The sequence below is a fragment of the Crocodylus siamensis genome, chromosome 11, assembly GCF_052110815.1.
Source record: "Crocodylus siamensis isolate JL-2025a chromosome 11, ASM5211081v1, whole genome shotgun sequence".
In the NCBI taxonomy this organism is placed as follows: domain Eukaryota; kingdom Metazoa; phylum Chordata; order Crocodylia; family Crocodylidae; genus Crocodylus; species Crocodylus siamensis.
In genome coordinates, this window is record NC_143405.1 from 47,453,900 (window position 1) to 47,465,317 (window position 11,418).

Here is an 11,418-nt window from a genome sequence, read left to right on the forward strand (position 1 = left end):
GAGCAAACTGTTTTCCTGCCACAGCATGAACGAGTTAATGTTCCCTCTTTGATGGCAAACATGGCATAATTAATGCAAACTTCTTAAATATCTTGGTGACCTGTAGATGGCCACATGAGAGTTTTGTTATTTACTGACTGGCCAAACATTTATTGCTTATAGCGAGACAACTAGGAAACAGACATTAATTCTGATGTTGTTATCTGTGATTGTGTGTAAAGTTCAGACCGTACAGTGTGTATATATATCAATCACAATTAAACATTTCTCTATTTCTTTTAGAAATGGCTTTCACTTTGGTGAAAGGGGTTGGGCCCAGAGCCCTGACTAATGAAAGCCACTCTGTCCACAGAGCAGGTACAGCACAGCTAGTGACAGGACAAATCTCCCCCACACTGTGACCCTGACCTGAAAGGTGACAAAGGAATTCAGTCTCCATGGGCCATTCAGTCCTCAGTCAACCTCCTGATTGTCAAAAAGGGGGAGCAAATTGGTGACAGCCAGTGTGGGTAGATCTGTGAAGTGAACTCTCTTCCATAAGGAACTGGACTGAATACCACCAGGTAGGATGGCAATCAGCCATCAGGTGATATAATTAATTTATTACCAACCTGGACTGGATTAGAATGTGTGACCTAGAAGTGAAATGCTTTGTTATCCCAACTCCTGGACCCGTCTGGTCCCGGCAAGTAAACATATCTAACTGCTATTAAGTGAGTTTTCTTCAACTGCTATTAAGTGCGTTTTCTACACTGATATGAATGGAAATGAGACTGTCCTTATTCTACTGGATCATACCACAGCATCAGGGTTGCTGATTCATGCTTATTTAGGAACTTCATGTACTTCAACAGCCTTGGGCTTAATTCTTATTCACACTAGTTTTGGCACTGGGATCACTACATTAACTTAAGTAGAAGTCACTCCTGATTTTATCCGGTATTAGTGAGATAGAAAGCAGGACCATAGACTATAGGCCAGAGACTGGACCTGAAGGAATGCAGCAATGTCAGAGCACCTCTGTTCTCGAATAACGTTGGTGAATCAGAGGACGTTCAGGGAAGGCTGACAATAACAAGTAAGATGCTAGGAGTCCTGAAAGGGAAAGAACTCATTATGTGTTGATTTTCAAAAATTCAGTGATGTGTTCATACACTTAAGTTTCACAGGTTTCCCCTAAGACTGCATTACATTCACTTCTTGCACTTCTAAAAGAGCTACATTCAGAGGCATCATAAATTACATATTGGGAAGACAGTGTATATAGACCAACTATTGATCCCAGGGAAGGGAAAGGCAGTGTGGCCCAAGATTTTCATGGGACCAGGATTTAGTGAGGCGAACATGAACTGGTTGGGTAGGACTACAGCAGTAAGCACAACCAATGCTGTACAATACAGTAAATCTCAGTGGGTACCACTAAAGAGGAACACTTCTAAGAAACCAGTATTCCCTACCCAAATGGTAGGGAGTAGTAGGTACTGCCAAGGCTCCGAAACAAGAGAAAAATCAGAAGCGTGTGAAATCAATCCCTCTGCAATAAGACAATATTTCTCCTTTGCTGTGGTGCACTTTTTGGACAAAAGTCAGCTCTGGCATGAGGCAGTGCAGAGAATATTAAAGCCCTGCCTGGGCTTATGTATGCCAGGGATGGCTTTGGCCTCAGGTTTCATGTCAGGGCCTCCCCTTAAGGTCTTCTGTAGCTTCTTCCATAAGTCTGGAATTTCCTCTGGAGTTTGCCTCTGCTGTTGTGTGCTGGCTACAGAGGGCAAGGCTGAGTTCGCTATGGCAGATCTCTTTCTCTGGGGTAAAAGGAGTCAAAGAATGGGAAGAGATTAGCTGTTTTGGTTGTTGATCTGCATCTTTAGTTCTTTCATTCATCCTCCCACCCGTCTAACTCTGGCACTTTGCTACCTAGTCCAGCAGGACATTCCACTGGAATAGTTTCAAGGTGTCCCTGGCATGGTTTCATTCAACAGTATTTTAAACCATGTGCTACTACCTAAAGCTATTTTTTTTAACTTTCATCTTTCCTTTTCCTTTAAGGACCAATATTTTGAGGGTCACCATGGAAATCAGCCAGAAGGGATGCATTTAATTTGAATAAAAGAGACAGGCTGCAGGCATCGTGGAGTTCTGTTCATGGAAACTGTGTTCCCCAGCATGCATTGCTCCTCGAGTGCCGCAGGTCTGTTCAATGTAACCCTGCACCAAAATTAATGTTATCAGGACAAACTCTTTTGCTGACTAATTCATGTTAAGAAGAGGAGTCACTGTCCGGATTACTGTCATGACTCCCCAGATCTAACCCTGATTGATTACATCACAGGTTTGTTAAACAACCTTGAAGAAAGTGACTTCATAGCTCTCTGACTCAGTTTCCCCAGTTGTAAAACAAAAATAAAAAAAAATAACCAGCCATATCATATGGCATGTGTGTCCTAGAAGTGTTAGTGTCATGCTGGGCACATGTCAGCATCCAGCAAAATTTGGGGCAAGTTAAACCAAATAATCTGTGGGGGTGTCTTGAAATCTTCAGCAGATGCCTTCTAGAAACAGGCACAATATTAATATTCTCAAGTTTGTCCGCCTCTTCCCACGACTGTTGCACTGCCGTTAGCCTTTCTCTACAGCTGTCTGTGGCAAAAGTGACACATCAGAGAGATTAGTCATTGGAGTGTGTCACCCCCTTCCCCCCCACGACCGCTCCATGCACACAGAGGCTTGCACAGCGCGACAGATTTCAGCAGAGGCCCATTGTGAAGCAGCCCGTTCCCCATCTCCCATGTGGTCAGCCCTTGACCTTCCTTTCACATGCTCTGGTGGTCACTTGAAAACTGAGAGAGAAAACAGCGTTGGTATTAAATAGCCCTAATTTGTCTCCAGCCCTTCTCTCCCTCCCCCCACTGACTTAACGTTTAAACCAGCTGAAGTTTACAACAAATCAAAGCCTCCCCATAGGCTCAGATTGTCTAAATACAGAAAACAGGAAGTGAGTAACCTTCAACAGGAAATAGTTCATCTGATGGAGGCCAAGACCCAAGGCCCAGAGCCTTTCAGTCCTGCTCTCACAAAGCCAGAGGCAGCGTGTGCTCTATTGAAACGGACACTCGGGGTTTCGTATAAGGGAGTGGCTGGGGGAAAGAGCTGCTTTTCTGCTTCTCTTGCGGTTAAGCCGTGTCTGTTTCAAGAAAGGGGATAAGGTTAATGTCTGCGGAGAACAATAGATGGGCAGTTGTGGGCTTTCTTTTTTCTTTTTTGAAAAAAAGAACCCAGGAAGAGGAGGAGGAGGAGAAAAAGGTGACTAGGATCCAACTCGCTGCCTATTGCTTCCTATGGAGGTGATAAAGCAAAGCCATATCAGGGACAGCATTGGGTTCTTTCCAGGACACTCGGGTGGGAAGAGTTTTTGTACTCAAGCCCAATTGGTAATAAAGGAGAACATTTCATTTCCTCGGCAGATATAATAATAATTTATTTTTGTACAGCGTTGTTTTTTTTCCAGGAAGCTTCCCAAATTACTTTACAGGCTGTATATGTACAGGGAAGACATAATCCACCATTGAAATGAAGCCTTATCTGCAGTGCTTCATGGAAGCTTTTTACCAGGGGGTACCCACACTTAGAAGGGAATACGAAGAGGAATATTAGTATCTGGAAGGAAAGATGTGGCTGCCAGATACATTCAGACTTTGTCTTTGCTGAGATTCTGTATTCACACCACCTCCAGCATTGTGGAAACACAAAAGAAATCAGGACTTGTATATAAACATACCTAACTCCCCTTTTTCTCCTTGGTTGAAGGGAGCTGAGAGCTTGCCCTATACAAACCAGCCATGAACACTGCCTTGCTGCACAGGGTTATGGAAACATAGGTCAGTAATGGCAGCTGGGAAATGGCACCTCCCTTCCTTGCCCACTAAAATCTGCACCCGTGTGGATTTCATTCTGTTCTAATTAACAGTGTGTGGGATAAACATCAGGAGCCTGGGCCACACAGACTCGAAGCTACAAAAAAAAGAAAAGAAAAGGAAAGACAAAGGGAAGGCATGGTCTGATTTAGGACTTGGCACCGCCACATCTGAGAGCTTGGTTTAAGAGATCAGTCTTAGCTACTTACCACGACAGTGAGGGAGGAGTGTTACAGAGGCATGTACACTCACCTGCAGAAAGAAGAAAAGGAGACTCCTCCAGAAACCTCCAGTAACTCCACCATCAGCAAAGGCTGGTACAGATGGACATTGTGATGAACAATGTTATATGTTGTATGAGCCTTGGAGTCCTGACATCATCATTGGGGGTGGGGGGACCTGTTCCCCAGCCAGGAATAAAGTTTGAAAGATATGAAAGGGAGCCTTTTAATTCACAGAATGAAGTCCCAAGATACCAGAGTGATGGCTACCTTCTACAGCCCTAAGATAAAGACGCAGGTAGGATCTTCACACATTTTCAAGCGCTCAGGACAAAGAAATAACTGGAAACAGGTAACTGGTTCTGTGTGTGTGTACATGCATGCACATCAATGGCACATGAACTGGCACATGGGGTTATCACCAATCAGGTTTTTCCAGGTACCTAATTTGCACCCATGTTGCAAACACTAGCCGTATTTACACTATAAACAGTGGCCAGACTTTCTCTTGGGTCTTACAATAATTTTTCACCAGCTCATCATTGCTGAGTTCAACAGGAGCCCCCTGGTTGGCACGGGAGAGTAGAATCTGGCTCACTTTCTTACTGATTTTATCACGTGTACTGATGTGGTTTTGGTTTATTATTTTATTAGCAGTAAACATGCCAATGACTGGTTGGCAAGCCAGCTGGCCAGGGGAAGAAGCTCTCTAGTTAAGTGGACTCCTGACCTCCCTGGAGAAAAGTCTCTATTTTTTTTCCTATCACAACAGGTTTTCCCTTTGTTCTCTAGTGGGCAGGTGTTGTCCCACTGGGATGTGGAAAAGGCAGGCACTGATCTCATTAATGATACCCCCACTGGCAACAGATGAGAAGGGCATCCCTAGACTGTGGGATAGTTGGGTTGTCACAATTCACTGGCTGGTGAATAATAGAGCTGGTTATCAGTGGCATATCCAGGGTTTTTAATAGGCGTCACCAGGGACCTAATGAAAGGAAAGAGAAAGGAGCATGAATGGTAAGAACTGCTCACAGCATTGCCAGAAACTGCAGCTGGACCTGCAGCAATATGCAGGCTGGTCTAACAGGGTCCGTCCGCCCTGCTAGTTACAAGTGATACCCAGAAATAATTCCATCACTACATTTTCTATTGATTTCTCTATTTTCCCTGCTATTGGGTGCTATTTGTAATGGCTTTGAAGTGAATTTTACACTGCTGAAAGAAGGTACGCTTACACCCCTGGAGCTCATGTCTAGGGCAGGTCTTAGTTAGGCAGCAGCACGGCAAGTATCTCATACCCAACATGCACCCCTCCACAAATGTGCCTCAACCCACCTTTAGAAAAATCCTCACTAAGAAATTATGAAAAGGGAGGCCCAGTCCCTATGAGCCAGTGAGCCCTAGTTCTGTCTCCTAGGTTTGCCAATAGATGCCAGTGGTGAGAGTAGATTTTCTTCTGTGTGTTTGATGTCCACCTCACTAGGAGTGGGATATTGGAGGAGGTCACTGGGTCATTTCCTTTCCTCAGTGGTTGTAAAACAATTCTAGAGGGGACTTCTCTGGGATCTCAAGCTCAGGACCAGGGGTTCTGACCTCCTGAGTTCCTACAGTGTTGGTTGTGCTGAGGATTTGCTGTTGTGTACTTGGGTATTTGCTTAGCCTCTCTGCCTGTTTCTCTCCCTATAAAGCACTGACAGCAAATAGTTATCTCCCTGGTAGATGGCTCTGACCCATTTGTTCAAGTGAGTGAAGTGTTTTGAAACTGTAAAGTTCCAAGAACTGAAGCTCTACACTGGATAAATGCAGAGGCCACGATGTGAATCTGAGTTGCAAACTAGGCCATCTGCATTGTATCAAGGAGCATTTGAACCCCACTGGCCAGTGGACTGTCTCAAACATAGAGCTAATTCCAACAGAGAGTGCATGAGAACACAGGTTTTCAAGGGTACTCTTCAACTCCATGTTGGACTGGACACAATCCAGCCTGCAGCTATATTTACATGGCAAAGTACTACACGGATCTGGCATCTTGTGGAGACCAGGGGCTGCTCAAGGGAAGTTTATTGAGCCTCCTTTCAGGTGCTGGGCACTGAGAGGTGATGTCTCTACCTGCCTGCCCCAGCGGTATTTTTGGCTGCTCTGCCCAACCTCACTCAACAGCTCTGTCACCAGAGGATAACACGAACTGTGGGAAGGCACCAGCTGGACCTTGGCAGCTGGCAGAAGGCACGGTAGTGTCAATGTACACCTTCAGCTGGCAGAAGCCATGCTCCATTTGGCAGGGGTGGTACATCCCTGCTGACAGGAAGGAGGTTCTAGGGTTTGACTGGCAAAACTCTGTGGCATGGATTAGCCTAAGCTTTCAGTTCAATCACAGGGAAGGCTGGGCACTCTGCCCATGACAGGACTGGGCCTTGAATTTAGCTTCCACCTAAGAGGACACAAGTCTCACTGAAACCAATAGAAGCTGCACCCAGTTGTGCCAGGCTGTGTTTAAACCCCGGAGGACTGGAGAGGGGGATGCCACACGCAAAGGTGTCAAGGAACTGCCTTTCGTTGGCAGGCTTCATTGTGTTCCTTTTCCTGCTACGTGTCACAGCTGTGGTTGCCTGGCTGCATTAGTCACACTTCTTGTGCATGCTTGCCAAATATCACATGGATGTAAGACAAACTGCTGGCCATCCACTTTGTGGCCAAATTATCCCCAGTATTTTCAACCACCATTGATCTCCTGGCTGAATTCAGCCTGGTGAAATGCAACTGCAGTTCCTTCCTACAAGCAAGGTTTGTCTCAATATGGCCTGGTGAACCTGGTCATTCCCTCTGCAAAGCCACTTTGCCCTCACCTCCATAGTGCAACCTAGACCATCTGCTGCTCTGGCTGTCAGAAACCATTTCATGCTGTACTTCTGGAGGCCCCTTTCACTTTTAGACCTGGCTCTGAACAAGCCCTTGAAAAAATGTGGCTATATATATATATTTTTTTTTTTTGCAAGCTTTAATATGCATCAAAATCTGCTGTGGACTCTTTCTTCCTCTTTTGTCACAGTCGTGGTTTCAGAGGAGGCTTTGTGGCTTAGAGTGAGTCCTTGGACGCCTTGGGAAAAGTTCTGTAAAAGCAAACATCCTCTCCCAGCATTTGGGGCTCCAACCACGAGGTCCTGAACTCTAGTAGGTGGCCCCCTCTCCCACCTGGATCTGCACAAAATGTCTCTTCCACTCATTCATATTGTCTTGCTTTATAGATGAGGTTAAGTTTGTGGCACTCTGCTTTTCTCTGCAGTACCCAGCATAGTAATGGGAGAGTGAGCTAAATTCTATCCAGGTTTCTCACGTGACTCAGAAAGCCATCCTAAGCTGACCTGGAGGGCAGGTGAAAATGGATTAGAACCCAACCGATCCAAAGCACCAGCTACTTGCTTGCAGACTGAGCCAACTGAATCTGGAGACACTGGCAAAATACATGACTATGGACCCTCTGTATGGTATGCCAGCTTGACAGAGTCATTTTTCAAAACACAACTTCAAACTTAGCCATCCATAAAATGGGAATAATAAAACTCAATCTGCCTACATTACAGGGTTAATTCTACACGAATTGGCTTCTGAGTACCAAACAGAGAGAAAGATCCAACAGAATCATAGGTGACAACCTCAGCCCCCCATCCTTCTCCTGTTTGCACTGGTCTAGCTATTCATAGGGAACTGAGGCCTTAAAGCGGCCTTGAGAATGACCCCAGCATGGAGAAATCATTAGCTAGTATACAGAAATCCTTGCCAGCTCCCCACAGGCCTGCCTGGACCATTTTGGGATTGGATGGGAGCAAGACAGTTGTGGGGTGGAGTTGGCTCTGGTAATGCTGGAGCACAACATCTGCTAGTGAAGCAGGCCAGTAGAGTTGCTTTTTTACAAGTCAAGGCAGCCTAAGCTGTGATCAGAAGAAAAGTGACATCAAGCCACATCCCTCCTCTTCCAGAAGTCTGCTCTGTGGTGTACGCGGTGGTCTAGGCCTTGCTGTTCAGAATTCAACTTGGAGGCTGGTTAATGAAAGTAAGTTTGGCCGGTTGGCTCACAAGAAAGGAGACAGCATTTTCTGGGCTATTGTGAGGGAGGCGAGCTATTTTGCTGTGGAATTTCCGGCTCTATTCTCCCTAACTCCCACCTCCTCACCCCATGGAAAATGAAAGAAATCTCCTTTGTGTAAGCATGATAGTAGATGTGTGTGCTGGGCCGTGGTTTGTGGCGTTTGGGGTGGGGAGAAAGTAGCATGCATGTATGCACACATGTATGCATGTGTGTGTGAGGTTATGTTGAAGGGCTCAGGGCCAGCCCAGGACAGTTTTTCAGAAGTCCCCTTATGCATGTCTGTAAAAGTGGATCAGGCAGTGGAAACCATGAAACGGCCAACATGCTCAGCCACCAAATGACTGCCTTTTTATGTTCTTGTGTACAGCCACCCTCCCTTCCCCACACCCATTCCCTGCTGTGCCACAATGCAGGTTCCAGACAAAACTACCTGAAGTGGGTCCTCAAAGGGGCAACAATGAAGGAAGAAACTGAGAGGAGGAATTGCTGAAAATAATGCTCAATTTGGGCAAACCCTCACGGGTGAGTTAAGCTCAGGGTCCAAACTACTTCCCTTTCCTTCATCACACAAAGAATTAATCCCTCCGCCACATCTTTCCTTGCCTGCATAGATCTCATAGATTTTAGGGTCAGAAGGGACCCATTAGATCATCGAGTCCAACCCCCTGCCTGGGCAGGAAAGTGCACTGGGGTCAGATGACCCCAGCCAGATGTTTGTCTAATATCCTCTTAAATACCTCCAAGGACGGGGACAGCACCACCTCCCTTGGAAGTGTATTCTGTATTTTGGTAACCCTCGCTGTAAAGATTTTTTTCCTGATGGTAGAACTGAAGTAAGTTTAAATCCCGGGGAGGCCTGCTTCTCAGCCAGGTGGTGAGGATTCATTAATGCTTGTCAAGTGCTTGGAAGACTAAAAGAGCCAAGTATGATCATCCTGCCTGGGAGTAAAACAGACTTATGCAAGACAGAGATCCTGACAAAGAACACCATTTGATGAAGATGGGGGAAGCGATGCAACTCCTGAGACTCATTCCTGTCATCAGGGGTCTTTCTGCTGAAACAGCTCGGCCCCTGAACCCCTAGTGCCTCAACTCCCCAGGCTGACTGAAGGTGTCTATGTGTCTGTGCCATGTATATTTTCAAGTGGGCTGAGTGCCTAGAGCTGAGTGGAATAATTAAGTTAAGGGGAAAAAAAAGGATCTTAAATATGGTTCTCGCTCTGCTTTTCAAACCAGAGCCTGTTCTCCTTTCACACAGGGTGCAACTGGGCTGCTCTCTCCTCCTTCCGGGCAAGGGAACAAGCAGGAAGCTGTGAGAAGGCCCCTTTCCTTCTCAGGGCAGTAACCCAAGAGGTTTGTTGGCCCATCCCCTTACAAGGAGAAGGCTTGTTTGAGGTAAATGAAGGGAGGGTTCTGGCTGCCAACTGGTGACATGTTCACCTGTAGTTCACCCTGGATGGGGTCTTTCTTAGCATCTGTTACCAAAATAATGGGGACAAAAGAATGGGCTATTTATCACCATTCTCCACCCACCAAATTATCTTGTGTACCTGCAGGGCCCTGCTCTCAGGCAGCCAAGGAAAAGCCAACAGCAATTCCCTGGAGTGGGAGGGGGAGAGGGAGGGGGGAGCCCTGCTGGGCACTGCTGGAATCTCTTTCTTCTGTTTCCACTTATTCGTTAGGCTAACTCCCTCTCTCCACCTGTTTGTTAGGTATAGGAGTCTGCTGACCACAGTTCTCTCCTAGCAGGTAACACCAAGTTCAATAACAAAAACAGGCCAAATCCTGCCCTGCCCGACCCCTTGCACATCTTCACTGGAGCTGAGTGCAATATTCATCAGGGTACAACCCCTTGTTTGTCCAATCAATGGGAAGAGGGTGTCCAAATTCCCTAGAGGGCTTTGAAAATCTCCCTCTGAACCTGACACAGACATTAGCTAGTCCACTTCGGCAATCTCCCTAGCAAAAGCAACCAGCTGCCAGGGAGCAAAAACCAGGACACCATCCCAGGCCTGCTGTAGAATCAGAAGTCATGTTCAAGGCTCCCATTTCTGAGTTGTGAAAACACCTTGGCACTGCATTGCTGACAGGTTCATTAATTCTGCTAAGAAGGGGAGTCCTCTCAGCAGGCATGGTGGCACACTCCATGGTGCTGGTTCAGGGGGCTTCAAATTTAGGATAAAATTCCCATTTCAGGAAATTCTTGGGGTCAGACCCATGAGATTCCTGGAAAAACTGGGAAGGTTAATCATTTTATTCCCATGAGGTTAGTAAAGATGTATGACAAGGTGATTTTACCAAGAGGTCCAATGATCAACCAGAAATCACACAAGCAGAGATCACCAGATCATTAGATGCATGGGTAGCATTGGATATAGTCTTCCTGGACTTCCGGAAGGCTTTTGACACTGTTTCTCATCCCGTTCTCATTAAGAAACTGGGGGGCTGTGGTGTCAACACCCACACAATCAAATGGGTCGCCAACTGGCTGGAGGGCTGCACCCAGAGGGTGGTGGTGGATGGGTCCTTCTCAACCTGGAAGGACGTGGGCAGTGGGGCTCCACAGGGCTCGGTCCTCGGGCCTGCACTGTTCAACATCTTCATCAGTGACTTGGACAAGGGGGTAAAAAGCACCCTGTTCAAGTCTGCTGATGACACTAAGATGTGGGGGGATGTGGGCACATGAAAGGATGCAACAGGCTACAATCAGACCTAGACAGGTTACAAGGGTGGGCGGATGTGAATAGGATGGGTTTCAACACAGACAAGTGCAAGGTGATGCACCTGGGGAGGAACAACCGGCCCCATACCTACAGGTTAGGGAACTCCCCTCTTGTCAGCACGGAGGCGGAAAAGGATCTGGGGGTCATCATTGACTCCAAGATGAACATGGGCCAGCAGTGTGGGGATGCAGTCAGGAAAGCCAACCGCACCTTGTCATGCATCCACAGATGACATCTCGAGCAGGTCCAGGGAGGTGATCCTCCTCCTCTATGTGGCACTGGTCAGGTCGCAGCTGGAGTACTGCATCCAGTTCTGGACGCCGCACTTCAAGAGGGATGTGGACAGCATGGAGAGGCTCCAGAGGAGGCCACTCGCATGATCAGGGGGCAGCAGGGCAGGCTCTGTGAGGAGAGGCTACAGGACCTGAACCTATTCAGCCTCCAGAAGAGAAGGCTGAGGGGGGATCTTGTGGCCT